Source organism: Phascolarctos cinereus, unplaced genomic scaffold (assembly GCF_003287225.1).
Source record: "Phascolarctos cinereus isolate Bilbo 61053 unplaced genomic scaffold, phaCin_HiC Scaffold_1;HRSCAF=81, whole genome shotgun sequence".
Classification (NCBI taxonomy): Eukaryota; Metazoa; Chordata; class Mammalia; order Diprotodontia; family Phascolarctidae; genus Phascolarctos; species Phascolarctos cinereus.
Window position 1 is genome coordinate 221831131 of NW_027555514.1, and position 17574 is coordinate 221848704.

The 17574-nt window shown below is 40.2% G+C and overlaps 1 pseudogene; it reads left to right on the forward strand.

The window, feature by feature from the left end:
* The first annotated feature begins 15649 nt into the window (after positions 1-15649).
* Positions 15650-16389, forward strand: LOC110211098 (ubiquitin-conjugating enzyme E2 C-like; annotated as a pseudogene).
* The last annotated feature ends 1185 nt before the right edge of the window (positions 16390-17574 follow it).

Here is a 17574-nt window from a genome sequence, read left to right on the forward strand (position 1 = left end):
AGACATTTACTGGCTGTGTGACCCTGAGTTTCCTCATCTGTAAAATGAGCTGAAGAAAGAAATGGCAAATCACTCCAGTATCTTTGCCAAGAAAGCCCCAAATGGGGTCCTGAAGAGTCATACACAGCTGAAATGACTAAACAACAACATGTCAACCATTACCACCTAAGATAGATATCATGTGTCTCCATCCTCTCCCTACCAAGTTTTCTTTTGGCCTGGCTAAATGTACCCATTTCCTTCGCCCACTCATCATCAGAGAATAGACTCAGTGTTTTGTACCATCCAGGTGGCCCTCTGCTAGACCGACCCTCCATTTTTGAAGAAGGACCCAGATCCACCATGCTCCATTCCTTTCCAGGTTCTGCTTCTGACTCTCTAGACTTCATCAGCATGTCTTAGATGCCTCCTCACCCTGGAAATTTCCTCAATGTCTTCTCACTTGTGGAACCTCCTCCTTTCATTGGTGAATTTCTCTTGGAGCCACCATTTTGAGGAATAGCCTTTTGGCCAGCTGTTCTTTATTTCTCCTGTAGCTCTTCTTCTGATTCTGTGGACCTTGCTACCATGCACCTGCATGGTTATCTGCCTCCCAACTTCCTCCAGTCCCTTTTAGCTCCTTCTTATGTGTTGTCTTTCCCCCACTGGAATGTAAGCTCCTTGAGGGCAGGGGCTGAATGTCTTTTTGATTCTATTTGTATCCCCAGTGCTTAGTCCAGTGCCTGGCATGTAGTAAGCACTTAATAAATGCTTGTTAACTTGACTTACCTCTCCAGTTTAATCAACCTAAAATGTTGTGCTTAGGATTGAACACACCATTTGTACTTACATGATAAATTCATAATTTTAAGTTCACAGTCAAATCTCAATTATCTTATGTTTCACATGATTAAAAAAAAGACTACTCCCTAATTACATTTTGCTCAGACTGATATTGAAATATTTACTTTCCCTGAAATGAGCTCTCTTTATAAACTGAGGGTGGAAGGACTTGACCCAGAAGGAAGAGAGGGGGAATCAGTTTGGGATGGCAATATAATTTATCAGACATAACTCATATGTATATTGTTAAGATGCTTTCCATGGGCAGACAGAAGAATACAGTGGAGCTATAAGCTCCTTGTCACCCCCTCTCTCCTGGTTCTCCTCCTACCTCTCAGACTGATCCTCCTCAGCCTCTTTTGCTGCTTTACCATCCATATCATATTCCCTAACTGTGGGTGTTCACCAAGTCTCTGTCCTGGGTCCTTTTCTATTTCTACACACTGCCTTGGTGACTTCGTTAGCTCCCGTGGATTTAATTGTCATCTCTATGCTGATGTTTATCAGATTTAAATATCTCTGTCTGAGCTTCTGTATCATATCACCAATCGCCTATTAGACATCTCAAACTAGATGTCCCAGGGACATCTTAAACTCAACATGTCCCAAAATGAAGCCACTACCTTTTCCTGTTAAACCCACTACTCTTCCAAACTTCCCTATTTCTGTGAAAGACACGACCATTTTTTCTCCTTCTCAGGTTTGCAACCTCATCATCGCCCTAGACCCCCTATTTTCTCTTATGCTACACATTTAATCAGTTTTTTTGTTTTTACCTCCGCAATATCTCTTGAATCTGGAGACTAGCCCCATGCTGGAGAGGGTAGAATGGAACTCTCTGATTGCTTGCTCACACATGCTTTAGTGTCATACCATAGTCTCCCAGGGCACCAAGGCCCATTTGGAGACTGCTGAAAGAAGGAAAAGAGCACTGGAGCTGGAGTCAGAGTTCATGGGTTTGAATCTCAATTCTGCCACTTATTACCTGTGTGACCTTGGTCAAGTCATTTCTTTCCTCTGCCCTAGTTTGCTGTTGTTGTTCAGTTGTATCTAACTCTTTGTGACCCCATTTGGGATTTTCTTGGCAAAGATACTGGAGTGATTTGCCATTTCCTTCTCCAGTTCATTTTACAGATGAGGAAACTGAGGCAAACAGGGTTAAGTGCCTTGCCCAGGGTCACACCGCTAGTAAACATCTGAGGCTGGAGTCAGGAAGTTGAGTCTTTCTGACTCCAGGCTTGGCGCTATATCCACCGTGCCACCTAGCTGCCCCGATTTCCTCACCTATAAAATGATGGTGTTGGATCAGATGGGCCTTCCTATTGTAAATCTGATGAGGCACTTATCTTTAGTCATGCAAAAGTACACAGTTAAAAGTCTAGTGTTAGTCACTGAATAATCTTGATAAGTAAAAGAGACTCAATTAAAATTGTTTAGTAGAATCAATAGAATTTTTCTTGAGGACTGTGAGATGCATTCAGGCAGGGGACATCTGAGTTCTTTTTCTAGGTTTATATTACTGGTGGTAGTGCTTATCTTTGATTTCAGAGTTTTAGGAAAGAATGTATTTTCGCAGAACCAGGGGGGACCCAAATGTTTCCCAGAGTTTGGCCACATAGCCAGAAATTGCAGAGTTTTAGGTTCTGTCTGTTTACTATTTCAGGCAGGCTGGCTAATTAGGCAAAATGTTAGTCAGTAAAAACTGAGGTGGGCTATATACCCTGGGGTCAGGAGGGTCATGTTTGACTGTTTAAGCATTATGCTGGATATGTGAGATCTGGGAACACAATTCTCTCTTTGATCTTGGCATAACTTGGAAGTTTAGGAAAGATTTTTCACACTCAGCTAGGTTCACTGCTGATGCTGTCCTGGGCATGACCAGGAGACCTAGTCTTATGAAAGTTCTTAAATATTTACAACATGCTATATTTTCTGTTGTGATAGAATAACAGCTAGCATTTATATAGACCTTTAAGGTTTGAAAAACGCTTTACAAATATCATCTTGTTTTATCCTCACAACGACCTTGGGAAATAGGTGCTATTATTGTCCTCATTTACTGATGAGAAAACTGAGGCTCAGAGAGGTTAAATGATTTGCCCAGAGTCACACAGCTAGTAAGTGTCAGAGGCTGGATTTGAACTCAGTCTTCCTGACCCTAGGAAGGACCCTATCCACGGAGCCTGGCTTTCTTTTACATGGGGTTTGAATTTGTCATGGGCATATCTTTTGTGTCCTCAACAACATTTCTCCATAGAGCAAAAGCCCAATATGTCATGGACATTAATACTGGTTCCAAATACTGATCCCCTTTTATTTTAAATTGTGAAATTTCCTAGTTAAAAATTGGACAATTAAAAATTTTCAATTAACTCATCAATCTGCATCTGACTAAACCATTTAGCCAGAAAGGTCTGAGTCTAAGAGTGATGACTCTGATGTTTTAATGAACACCATATCTAATATTTGTGTGTCTGAAAAAACATCTAAATTATATGGCATGTCTGTGTCTAATTGAATGTCACTGTATCAGTGAGTAATTGTGCTTTCTATGAGAAAAATTTGTTCCAAAGTCAAAATGTCACCTTGCTGTCAAATAATCCCACAGATTAGTATAAACAGAGTTGGAGCAATTGTGCTGTGACTGAAAAGATATGTGATGTGAATCCTAGTCATTACCCAAGACATGACTTCGATGGTAATTATTTGCCTATTACAATAGCTTCTGTCTGCCATCCCTTGCTTACCTACTGCCACACACAAACTCATTAACATTTTGGTCAATGCAGTACCATTTGTGTGGTTAACCTCTTCACAAAGTGGGGTCACTGCTTCATTATGATGGATTCTGTAATATCACAACAACTTGCATGGAGGATTAATATTTCTCTTTTCTTCATTTATTCTTAAATTAGTAATTAGTTGAACACCTGGGCTCCATTATATTCATTTGCTTCATCTTGTGTTGGGAATGTGAGACATTGTTTTCAGGTAGCTTCCCAGTTTCCTTGCCAAGGGAGGGGCCAATCTTCTTTGGCATCATGTCTAGTTTGAATAATAGGTGAGTGGTCTAGAAGGATCCCATGGAGCACAAAGACTGGAAAGTGGATCCAACTTTCAGAAAACTGAGATTCCTTTGAGTAAAGTACGAGTTAAAGCATCTCATTTGGATGATAGGTTGGGACAACTGGAGTTTGGCTTGCTGTTGATATCTCTAACCAAAAATGCCTCAATTTAAGTCTGACCTTCCTTCTCATGATCACTTAGTAGCTCTCTCATTCAGTGCTTGTTAAGCCATGTAAACAGCTACATTAGAAGCAAAAAAGCAATTGTTTTTCCCTCTGTATTTAGTTCCTTAAATAGTGTAAGTTGAGAATAGACTTCTGAAAGTGTGGCCCTTCAATACAGAAAGGAAATGGATTTTGGGGGAAAATTTTCCAATATAAGGAGTAACCAAGGTATGACAAAGCCAAGAAAGAGGAAGGAGCTCTTATTTTTGCAAAGATCTTTGTGATTACTAGTTTTTCAAATAACTGGAATATCATTTGAAGGAATCTTCTGCAGTTAAAATGCATTTGCAAAACTTCATTTTGTGTTTTCAAAGAAGATTCATTGGGAAGTTTATAATAAAAGGACTCAGTCAAAAGGCTACACCCAAGTACCTAGAAGGCCATGTGTGGCCTCAAGGCTGCAGGTTCCCCACCCCTGGGGTAGATGGTAACTGGCAGTGATACTATGGGGAATAGACACTAGATGGGGGCCCAAGATGACACTATTAAAGAAACACACAACAATCCCTAGGAAAGGATGAAGTAGCAGCTGCACTCTGGGGGCCTGACCTGTTAGTCTGAATTTGGATTGGGAGGATGAGCTCAGAGCCTATCCATTACATAAAGAATTTAGAATTTTCAAAATTAATAAAATTATTATTTTTATAGAAACTGAAACTTTAAGTCCATTATTTATTGAAAAGTGATATTGGTTCACTGAGATGACTGGAGGCACTGAGCCACTGGTGATGCCCAGAGTCTAGCTAAGAACCCCAAACCCTACAGTTCTAATTAGTTTCATTTTAATGTGCCCCATAATTATTTCGGGGACCCCATTAGTTCAAAATTCCTGCCATGGGCCTAGTGATATTTCTTTAGCCTCTTTTAAAAAGAATTGTTTAGCCTTTCCTAGAATCTCGCAAGAACTGTGAATTTAGAGTCAAAGACTCTCATGTTGCAGAACTTCCAGTGATTTATGTGTACGCTTCCCACCATTTACTTGCACGATCAACATGAATCAAGATAAAGCCTTCCGTAATTTCTGATGTCAAAGACTTTATTCTGAACCGTGAACTCCTCTACTTCTGTAAGTAAATGTGCACGACTCAGCCGCTTATTCAGTGCTTCTTTGTTGACATGTCATTGGTTAAATTTGGGTGGAGGGTTACCATGGAGGGCTTCTGGATTCTGTTCTTGGATCTTAGTTGTCTCAAAGTCTCCATCAAGTGGTAAAACACTTTGAATTACATTGGAGAAATCTAATGTTGGGTACTGTTATCATCTTGTACTGTTGCCCAGAGTGGAGATGTTTATCCATTCCAAAAGTATTTCTGTACATTTTTCTCATGTGCTCTCAGAGTGTTTATCAATCCTCTTTCTCCTTTTTGTATTTAGGGTGATAGGCCTCATGTTTCATTGATCTTCTATGGGCTTTGGTTAGTGTACTTTTCAAAACTGTTATTGTCTATTTTACAGTACTGTAAAGGTTACATTAAAATTGTAAAGGTTACATTGAAATGTTAATTGCATTGAATTTTCCCATTTTTTAAATTTCTTGATTCTAGTCTTTTTTTTTTCTTTTTGGTGAGGCAGTTGGGGTTAAGTGACTTGCCCAGGGTCACACAACTTGTCAGTGTCAAGTGTTTGAGGCCAGATTTGAACCTAAGTTCTCTTGACTCCGAGGCTGGTGCTCTATCCACTATACCACTTGGCTTGCCCTTCTAGTAAGTCTTTTAAGTATTCAGTTATAGCTTTCTCCTTGATAACCTGTGTCTTTCCCTGGGAGAGATCAAGGTATTTTTAGGATGATATTGAGCCAGTAGCTCTACTGAAACCCATATTAAACATCTTTATCTCGTGGACTTTCTACACTGATATAAAAATGGAATTTGGACTAAATAAGTGTAAAATTGTTAAGGTCTAAAAAAGATAGAGAAAATATAGGGTTTAAAGGTATTGAGCTTGAATCTAGAGGTCTATTGAACCGATTTTTGTTGTTGTTGTTCAGTTGTTGTTTCAGTTGTGTCCAACTCTTTGTGACTTCATTTGGGGTTTTCTTGGCTACGATACTGGAATGGTTTGCCATTTCCTTCTCCATCTTGTTTTACACATGAGGAAACTGAGACAACCAAGGGTTGAGTGGCTTGTCTGGGATCATATAACTAGTAAGTGTCTGAGGTTGCCACCTGGTCCAATTTTCTATCTACATTTCCACCTATTTAAAATAAATCAACTGGTGCTGATGGCGTATGAAACCGTTAATCACACATGCAGTTTGCTTTTTTCTTTAAGTACATTAAAATTCAATGTTATTTTTCAAGGCTGTCTCGCTCATCTGTTACTGTTTTATTTATTTACTTTATAGCAATATTATTGCCAGTATTCTCTCTTCCCTTAACTTTTCCCCACTCATTGAAAAAAGAGGGAAAAAACAAAACCCTTATAATTAATATGCAGAGCCAAGCAAAACAGTGCATTGACCGCGTCCAGAAACGTTCGCCTCTCTGTCAGGAGAGGTTCTCCATTATTAGTCCTGTGGAGCTGGGGCTGGTCATTTCATCGATTTGGTCACTTAAGTCTTTCGAAGTTGGTTTTCTTCACAATGTTGTTATTGTAGAAATAGTTCTCACTATTTCTTTGTACACTGTGAGGAGTTTTAATTATTAAAACTTTAGGACAGATAGACTTTGAATTCTTCTCTCCTCTGGACCATGCGTCTGAAGGCATATACCCTTCCTCTGCCTACGTCAAAAATCAGCACTGTTTAAAAAGTTGGCTCTCACATTTCATTCATTTTAAATCCTGCTTTTGTCAAGAAGAGATCTGAAAAGAGCAAACGCTTCAAGAACTCCGTTTTTGAGCCATGTGATTGAGACTACTGCTTAGTGGTTTAGCGATTGCCAAAGAAACTTGTGTGGAGAAAATGACTGAGCAGATTACTGTAAACTTGGACTAAATGCTCTGCTCAGACACTGAAAACCTGGCAGTGACAAATAGAATTGTCTCAAGGAGACTGGAAAGTGCCCCGAGAAAGTTACAGAAGTGGTAAAAACTAACTGGGGATGTCCTTCCAGTATAGAGGACTGGAAATAATCTTTCTTTGGAGCCATCTGAATCTCTGACTGCATTCTTCTAATTAATCAATCAACAACCATTTATCTAGCATGCGACAGGCACTGTGCTGGGGTCTGGTGTTGCAGTGACTAAAGCAATACAGTTCCTGCCTTAAGAACCTTACAATCTAGCTGAGGCAAACATGTACGTATATAGATATGAACAAAATATATTCAAGGTAGATAGAAGATAATTTGTGTGTGTTAGGGGAAGGTATTGGCAGGTGTGGAAACAAGAAAGGCTTAATGTAGAAGGTAGGACTTGAGGTAACCCTTGAAAGAAGCAGGATTCTAAGAGGCAGAGGTGAAGAGGGCGTGCATTCCAGGTGTGGGGACCAGCCAAGGCAAAGGCACAGAGATGTTATGTTATTGTTGGTGGTGGTGGTGCTTTGTTTTTGAAGAGGACCAGTGACATCTCAGGTGATGTCTTGACTTGTGAATGAATCGGATTTAAATGAGTCGGTTTCACAAATCATCAGCCTCACTCTCTCTTCCAGAGTCGTCAGAGTTCAGTGGCAAGGCAAAAGTCAGGAAAACTGGCAATGGGCAGGGATGCAGCAGATGACTTTGGCATCTCTGATGTCTGATCAAGCCCTAAGCATTCCACAGTGCCTGCTTCAGATGCCTTCGTGGCTGTTGAAACAAATTGTTCTCATCCACCCATTCCACAGGGAGAAGTCTTTCCATGCTTTGGGTAGACGTTCCCCTAACTTACCAATGGGTTTGAGGAGTAGATTCCTTGTGGGGCTTATGGGGTATTCCAGGAGGATCAGCACCTCTGGTGTGAGGGCTTGCTAAGCCCTTTTCAGGGCTGCATGTGTGCCTTTGGTGTCCACCTTCACCCAACTCTCATCTGTGGCTCCAAGAAACTACAGCGTGCCCAGCAACCATACCCTCGTAAAACTGTCTCAGCAGACGGGTTAAACCAGGTCGATGGTTAGGTATGAAGAATCGTAAGAAGGCCAGTATCTTAATAGTAGTGTGTGTGAAGGGGAATAATGTGGAATAAGTCTGGAAGGGCCCGGTTGTGAAGGGCTTTAATTGTCAGTCACTTCTTTTTGATCCTAAGATTAATTCTCTTCAAAACTTGTTGTCCCTTTATTTTTCAAGGTGAGCTCTTCTTGAATTTACTCTTCTTCTTGCCAAATATTCATCATCTTGTTCTTTAACCACTTCCTATTCACTTTGAATTCCACATTTAGGAGATCCAGAGTCAGATAATAGCTATTTATTGGATTTATGGAGGCCCAGGAAGAATATATAGGCTCATAGGATTCAGAGTTGTCAGGGACCTTAGAGTCTTTTGACTGGGTTTCAGAGAGGTCAGATGACTTGCTCAAAGGCTCATGGGCCAGACTGGAAAAGCTGGGATTCAAACTCAAGTCCTCCAACTCCAAATCCAGTGCTTTTCTCATCATAACTTATTTCCATCTCTGAGGGCCTTTTAGACTGGCAGCTTCCATCAAGCAGCAAGGTCATTACTATTCCCTATATAATAAAGCATGATTTCTTTCCCCAGATTAGGAAAACTTTTTCATCTCTTTCTTTGGAGGTAAGGTACAAAATTACCCCTTTGCAAGGATTTTGAACCAATTTTGACAACTGTGCAATGATGAGTTAAAGTAGAGTACAAGTTCCTGTTGTTGTTTTTAAAGGCATTAAAGTCAATATGTCAATTATAGCCACATTTGCATATACTGTATTTTAAAATCGTGTTTGGTGCTGCCTCATATATTCTGCTCCTGGCAAGCTTAAGTCAAGGAGGTCACCTGTACAGCTGGTGCAGGTGATAGAAATCCCATCAGGCAAATTGAGAAGCTCCAAAATAATGTGCGAAGCACAACACTCCATCTGTTTCTGGCCCATTGAGGTGAGCATCAAATGTGCATGCACTTTAAATTGGGTGTCCTGTCTTCGGAGCAACAGTTTAAATCTTTCATTACGGTTTAAGGATTGTAGATGGCCGAAAAATGAATTCTTAGCATCTTTTGACCCCTTTCTCGCCAATCTTCCACCTTCACTAAAAAGTAGAAAGGGGCCACATAGGACCGAGGGCCATTTTTGTATTTTTCTTTGCTTTATGGGTTGCCAGAGCCAAAAAATGCATCATCAAGGGGCCTGCCCACTGATCGTGTGCCTCTCCTTACCTAGACAGGCTGGTCGTTGGGAAGCAGACTCCGTCTGGTGCCAGGGTAATATTCTACATTTTCCCACCACGGTAGATAGAACCTGCCAGAACTTATACTTGTTCCATGTGATGGGAGCAGAGCTTTGTGAGATCTTTGTCAATGATCAATGAATGCACATATTGCTAAAGAAACCAAATAATGTCATTTTTTGACAATATTGCCATAGACAAATTCAGAAGAAGGCATAGAGTTGCAGCTAAATGGAAGGATATCTTATAGGTACTCCTTGAGGTAAAGAAAGGAGTAGCTAGGTGGCTTGATGGATAGAGCGCCAGGCTTGGAGTCAGAAAGACCTGAGTTCAAATCTAGCCTCAGACACTTATAGATGTGTGACTCTGAGTAAGTCACTTAACCCTGTTTGCCTCAGTTTCCTCATCTGTAAAATGAACTGGAGAAGGAAATGGCAAACCACTCTAGTATCGCTGCCAAGAAAACCCCGAATCGGATCACGAAGAGTTGGACGTGATTCAACGACACCAACAACAGACTGGGTTTTATCACATCTTCAATGAGAACAGGAAGCATTATTTCACTGGATATTTAGTCACCATATAAAGATGGCTACGTATAAAAAAAATCCATCATGAGAAAAAAATGTGTTTTTTGTACCAACATTGGTTGCTGAGGATGTATTGGTAAAGAAATCCTATGAAGAGCCTGATAAAATTCTCCAAATTAAATCAACATATACTCTGATACTTGGTGACTTCAATGCAAAGGTGAGGAGGAGGAGAGATATATTGGAAAGCATAGTTCATGAAGAAGGAATGAAAGAGGCTGAAGAAGAGGCCATAAATGTCCCGCAACTTTATGTTATGAACACTTTGAATAAAGAATTGGTAGGCCCTGGAGATGACAAGCATCAAACAACATAGCAAATAAAAAGAGAGAGAAAGAGAAAGAAAGGGAAGAAAAAATAGATTGTATTTTAACTAACAGGAAAGGAGTTGTTACTGATATGGGAATTATCCCTGAATCAGCTGCTTCTGTACAATCAGACACTTTTGCTACAGCAAGGAGACCATAGGAACCCAACAGATAATTTGGTCTGAAAAAATCTGATTTATTTGCCAAATGAGGAGCAGTTAGGTGGTTCAGTGGAGAGAGTACTGGGTCTGAATTCAGGAAGACCTAAGTTTAAATCCAGCCTCAGACATTTACTAGCTGTGTGACCCTGGGCAAGTCACTTAACTTCTGTCTGCTTTGATTTCCTCTGAAGTAAAACGAGGATAATATTAGCAGTTACCTCCGGGGTTTGTTTCACTGATCAAATGGAATAATGTCGGTAATGATATACTACACTATCTTATCCTATCATATTGTATCATAATGTTATGTTTTATTATGCTATAATTATATTATAATACTCTTAGCATAGTGCCTGGAAAATAGTAGGCACTTTTGTTGTTGTTCAGTTGTTTAGATCATCTTGGACTTTTCATGACTCTATTGGGGGTTTTCTTTTTCATTGTTCAGTTGTTCTGGGGTTTTCTTGGCAAAGATACTGGGGTGGGTTGCCCTTTCCTTCTTTACCTCAATTTACAGTTGAGATACTGAGGCAAACAGGGTTAAGTGACTTACTCAGGGTCACACAGCTAGTAAGTTGTCTGAGGCTAGATTTGAACTCAGGAAGATGAGTCTTTCTGACTTCAGGCTCGGCACTCTATCCAGTGAGTGCTCAACAAACGCTTATTCCTTCCCTGAACAGAAAGATATGATGGCCAAAGGAAAGGACAGGTTAGAATATAAATTCATTAGTAAAAATCTCAAAAAGAAAAATGATGAATAATTATGAACAGTATTATCTCAGAAAGCAAAGAGAAGGTTAAATTAGTTTAAAGAAAGTTGGCAAGGTATAAAACTAAACTAAGTTATCCCAGGGAATTTATGGATGAGAGTAGAAGGAAGACAAGAAATAGAAGAAAAAAAAAGATTAGTAAAAATTATTATGGCAAATTTTAAAAATCAAGGACTGTGGAACCACATTCCACATCATAACCCTGATGTGCCAATTGGCAAAGTAGAGCTGGCACTGAGGAGAATGAGGATGGAAGAGGCAGCTCAATGGAATTAAGTGTATGTAGTGGAAATAGTGACACAATTATGAGGGCAAATATACAAGGTATCTGAAGGAGGGAACAATACAATGAAATGGGAAAATTCAGATATTGTTAACCAAGGTAACTGAGGAAGAAGATAAATAATTGACATATGCTTACTTTATTAAGTATACAAAATTTTCATGAGAGTCATCTACACATGAATGAAGGACATCATGAGTGAAGGATTGAGCAGGGATGTAGGGAACAAGTAGGTATTTGCAATCAATATTCAACAACAAACATCTTTACCATCTTACAATATTCTGAAAGGTAATGGAAATATAAAATTTCATTTTGTTGATTATTAAAAAGCATTTGATTCAGTGGAACAAAATGCTATTTTACACGCTTTCAAAAAGTTATATCCATCCCATCCATGCATCAAATCATTCAAGTCTTCTTGAAAGATGTAACAGCAGAAACAATCCTGTTTAATGAACTTCTGATAAAAAATATCAGGTAAGGCATAAAGTGAGGATGAATGCTGGCCAGTGGTGTTTGTCACTGTGATGGAGAAGATCCTATGCAGAGTCAGATTTGAAGAGGAATTCTGTATGGGCAGTGAAGTCCTTCAGATCCGTTTTTTTCCCTTTTTTTTTTTTTTGGTAAATGACATTTTGCTGATTGCATCAATCCCAGGATTATTGCAGAGCTTCCTGGAAGAGACCTATAATCACTAAAAGGAGTTTTTGCCTGACTGTCTACATAGAAAATATCAAATGGAAGAAGTTCAAACTTAACTTCACAAAATGGTAGATATGCTCTTATCTCTTTTAATGTAACAGAAGTTCCTCATTGGGTAGATGTTGCAGGCTGTTCACACCCACCGTGCACCTCTCCATTGCCTTCTGTGTGACACTCATTTTTAATTTTTTGGAGACTTATTATATTCTATGTTTTTCTGCCATATAGTAACACTGGTAGAATTTAGTACTGTAAGAGAGGTCTCTGCTTTAAAGACACTTTTCCATTACCTGAAAGCAACTCAGTCCACTCTGCTCTTTTTCAAATCAGGGCCTGTTTTGTTGTCTGTCTGTACTGTCTGCCTTAAATATACATACTAATGAACAAGTTCTATATGTTGTCCATCCAAAGGCATCCTTTGATCTGGGCAATAGACATTCTTCTTCCATTTGATATTTCCTGGAGGGAGTGAAAAACAGGATATAGAGATTGAGGTTTCTTATTGTGGAGGGGATCAGGAGACACTGATTTGAAAGGGACAGGTGGACAGTCATAGTGCTTCTTGGAAATGTCAGGAGAAAGTGATGAAGGCTTCCAGTGCTTTGGGTGAACCTCCCTCCCCCCAGGGATGAACTTATGGAGGGAAATGGACAAGGATCTCCCAGGATGGGTAGGTATATATGACTTTCAATCTGCAACTTAGAGGGAACTTTCAAATGGATACCATCGCAGATCTATTTGCATAGGAGTTAGTTGTACTGTGGTGGGAATGCTTGTTTTTTTTTCTTTTCAGTTTTAGTTTTAGATGTTCAACCATAGTAAGGGGAAAAAAAACCCTGAAAAGTATTTTACCACAGGCTCTTTAAGAAGCTGAGAAATGGGTGTCAGCCATAATCTTCAGGCTTGTCAAAAGGCTCCTAGCTCTAATCCTCCAAGTTCCTTCGTGGACAATTTATACCTCTGTTCTCTGGATTATATTCTCGCTCGGTCTTTCTGACTCTGTGTTCAGACTGTTGTCTTGGTCTCTGGGTTAGCAGCTTCTTTTGTATCTATCCTCCCCAGGCTGACCTTTGCATTTTGGCCAGTTTTCCCTGTTTATTTTATTTTATTTATTGGCAGTGCCTGTAGCTGTGAATAGCAAACTTCTCAGCCTTCTCTGTTGAACCATCTCTGCTTTTTGCTGGTCCTTAGGGGACCCACAGCAGAGGATCTGACCACAGTTAAGTTAACTACCATGTCCCTGATCCTGATTCCTTGCTTTAGGTAACAGCACCAACTACTTTACAGGTCATTTACTATTGAAGATTTTCAAGTAAGAAGTTGGTAACAGGGTATTTTGTTTTAATTCATTTTGGTCCAGTCATGTGATTTCATCATTGTTGAGGAGTTCCTGGTATGGGATGCAGATTAGCAATTCATTTATAATTTATATCATTAGAGAGTTGCCTGGTGTGCTGAATGATTAAGTGACTTGCCCAGGGTCATGTAGTCTGTATGTGCCAGAGGCAAGACTTTAGTTTAGGTCTTTCTGACTCCAAGGCCAGCCCTCTTCCATTATACCATATTGTCTCTTTGGGACTTGTTAGCACACCAAGTGCGAACTTAACTGTGAACAGCTCCATCAAGGCTCTATGAGATAGGAAAATGAAATAAACCATTTTGAGTACATGCTGAAATTTAAGTCATTAAAAAAAAAGTTAGCTGAGGCTAGTAGAATCTTGGGGCTTAAAGAAACCTTAGAGGTTATGTGGTTGATCCTTTAAAGATATCAAATGGCTTAGGAAAAGCAATATACCACAATAAATTCCAAATGGATATCTGACCTAAATATAAAAGGTCACATCATGGGGCAGCTAGGTGGCATAGTGGGTAGAGCACCGGCCCTGAAGTCAGGAGGACCTGTGTTCAAATCTGGCCTCAGACCAAACACTTGACATTTACTAGCTGTGTGACCCTAGGCAAGTCACTTAACCCCAATTGCCTAAAAAAATAAAAAATAAAAGGAACATCATTAAAGGATAGGGAATGAAAGGAAGGTCCTATCAGACCTTTGACTGGGGGGAAATTCCTAATTAAATAAATAATAAAAGAGATTATAGAAGATAATGTAACACTAACTTCAGTAATCTGTCCCCCAGAGACTGTTATAGATACTGTATCTTTTAGAAGGCTATAAAATACCTCTCTCTCTCTCTCTCACTCTCTCTCTCTCTCTCTCTCTCTCTCTCTCTCTCTCTCTCTCTCTTCTCTCTTTTGCTTTTTGGTGAGGGAATTGGGGTTAAGTGACTAGCCCAGGGTCACACAGCTACTAAGTGTCAAGTGTCTGAGGTGGGATTTGAACTTAGGTCCTCCTGGCTCCAAGGCCAGAGCTCTCTTCATTGCACCACCTAGCTGCCCAAGGCTATACAATCTTGATGTGAAATTTTGAAATTGTGACTGTCATTCTAAGAGGAATCATCTGTGGAGAGACTGCCCTTTTTTTTTTTTTTGGGCCATGGTTAGAAAGATGGTTAATGAGATATAGAGATATAGAGAAATAATGAGGAGGACTTCTTTCTTTAGAGAACTGTTTTGACATTTGTCTTGGAAAAAGGATGGAATGAATTCTTGAGAAGAGACTGTTTAGTATCTTGAGACAAGTGAAAGGTGTTATATGATGTTATATGAATGAGAAGTCAAGTTGTAGTGATAGTCAAATGTGATTGGTTGTTGTCTTTCTCACAGCTTAAACATTGTAAATAATTTATTTCTTTGTGTTATTATGAGTTTCCTTGTTGACAAATTGGATAGCTAGTAACTTTAATATTTATTTAAGCCTGGCTTTAGTTGTATATAGAGAGATATTAACAACTTGTTCTGGAAATAAAGGTTTCTCAAGTTTATTAAATAACATTGAGTAAACTAGGGTAGGAGCTCCAAGCTAGTTAATTAGTTAATGAGAGGTGTATCCTTTTCATAATTAATAGGAAATATACAAATATATTCCTGGATAACCATAGAATCTGGGATGATGAGAATGAATATGGTAATAGGTCAAGTAGCAAGCTTAAGAGATTACTACTTCATATAGGTTAAAAGGGAATGTGGTCAACCCAGAACCCATGTTAGAAAAAACCAGATATTTTTATTATATCAAATGCTGCTAATAATAGCAACAATAGCTCATATATTTTGTTGTTGTTGAAAGAGTGGTTCAAAGAACAAAAAATCAAGTTAGGAACCACTGGTCATAGGTCCATGATGGGAGATTACTTGCATTGAAGGCCAAAGGTCATTAACTCACTATGTGAATTAGGTTAGGTGGCTTCTCACTTCTCACTTTTTCTACAAAATTGGGAGAAGGAAAGGGGTGCAGCAGATTAAAAATAATGATAATAATTCACATTCATGTGTTGCTTTATTTAAAAATGCTTTTACTGTAAAATAAAAAAGACAAAAACATCAATTAAAAATTTAAAAAGAGAGCAGTTGCCGCCTGGGAGTTTCTCTTCCTTTATCTCCGGTCCCCCATGGCCTCGCAGAACCGCGACCCGGCCGCTGCCAGTGCTGCCGCCGCTGCCTGTAAGGGAGGCGGGCCTGGGGTGGGTGCTGCCCGCGGGTCTGTGGGCAAGATGTTACAGCAGGAATTGATGACCCCAATGATGTCTGGAGACAAAGGAATCTCTGCTTCCCAGAGTCAGACAATCTCTTCAGGTGGGTTGGGACCATCCATGGGGCAGCTGGGACAGTATATGAAGACCTAAGGTACAAGCTCTCCTTGGAATTCCCCAGTGGCCACCCATATAATGATCCCACTGTGAAATTTGTCACACCTTGTTACCAACTTAATGTGGACACCCAAGGCAATATCTGTTTGGACATCCTCAAGGACAAGTAGTCTGCTCTGTATGATGTCAGGACCATCCTGCTATCTATCCAGAGCCTGCTGGGAGAACCCAACATTGACAGCCCGTTGAACACACATGCTGCTGAACTTTGGACAAACCCCACAGCCTTTAAAAAGTACCTGCTGGAAACCTACATGAAGCAGGTGACTAGCCAAGAGCCCTGACCCTGGCTGCCCAGCCTACCTTCCTTCATCTTGTGTGTATGTGTATATGTGTGTGTCTGTCTTTTTCCCTTCCTCATAAGCTGTCTTCTCCTTTTTTCTGTACAGGACTCTTTCATAGACTGTTTTCCTTTCCTTTTTTTTCCCTTAAACTCTTGTCCAGCCCTCAACATTAATATATAAGTAAATGAAGTTTTGTTGTAAAAAAAAAATTTAAAAAGAGAAAAATGGCATAGGGAATGAAATAACATATTTTAATTTTTTTTTTGATTGAACAAATAACAAGTGAGACAATGGCTAGAGCAGGCCTGCACAACCTGTAGACCGGGGGCCACTTGCAGCAGGCCAAAGGATTTTGGGCAGCCTGTGTAAAAATGTAGAGGAAAACATCCTTTGTATGGAGAGGAAATCCTTTGGTGGGCCACAGGCTGTGCAGGCCTGGCACGGAGGATAGAGAGTCACCCTTGGAGTCAAGAAGACCCCAGTTCAAGTTCCACCTCTGACACACATTGGTTTTGTGACCCTGGGTACATCACTACATGTCTCAGAGCCCAGGCAACTTATGATGTTAAATTGTAGACCAAATGTTACATGCATTGCTAGGGGCAGTTTTTTCATTCAGAAATTCAGTGACAAAAACCAAAGAAACAAAAGCAAACCTGAAATAGCTAAAGGTTCTTGGGTAGTATGATAGAAAGTTTTTATTTTACATAGGCTAGCATGGGAGGCATCTCCAATTATCCTGACCTGTCTTGCCCCTGGACTTGGATGACTTTGGAGGAGAGGGTGAGGCTGATGACTTTGCACAGCTCTGCCTCAGTTAAATCCAATTCACTTGCAAGTCAGGATATCACCCTCCTGATATTATCGGTCCTCTTTGAGGAGGAAGGGCGAAGAAGGAGAAGAAGGAGATGAAGGAGAAGAAAAGGAGGAGGAGGAAGAGGAGGAGGAGGAGGAAGAGGAGGAGGAGGAGGAGAAGGAGGAGAAGGAGAAGGAGAAGAAGGAGAAGAAGGAGAAGGAGAAGGAGAAGAAGGAGAAGAAGGAGAAGGAGAAGGAGAAGGAGAAGAGGAAGAGGAAGAGGAAGAGGAAGAAGAAGAAGAGAAGAAGAAGAAGAAGAAGAAGAGAAGAAGAAAGAAGAGAAGGGAGAAGGAGGAGAAGGAGGAGAAGGAGGAGAAGGAGGAGAAGGAGGAGGAGGAGAAGGAGGAGGAGGAGGAGGAGGAGGAGGAGAAGGAGGAGGAGGAGGAGAGGAGGAGGAGGAGGAGGAGAGGAGGGGAGAGGAGGAGGAGGAGGAGAGAAGGAGGAGAAGAAAGAAGAAGAAGAAGAAGAAGAAGAAGAAGAAGAAGAAGA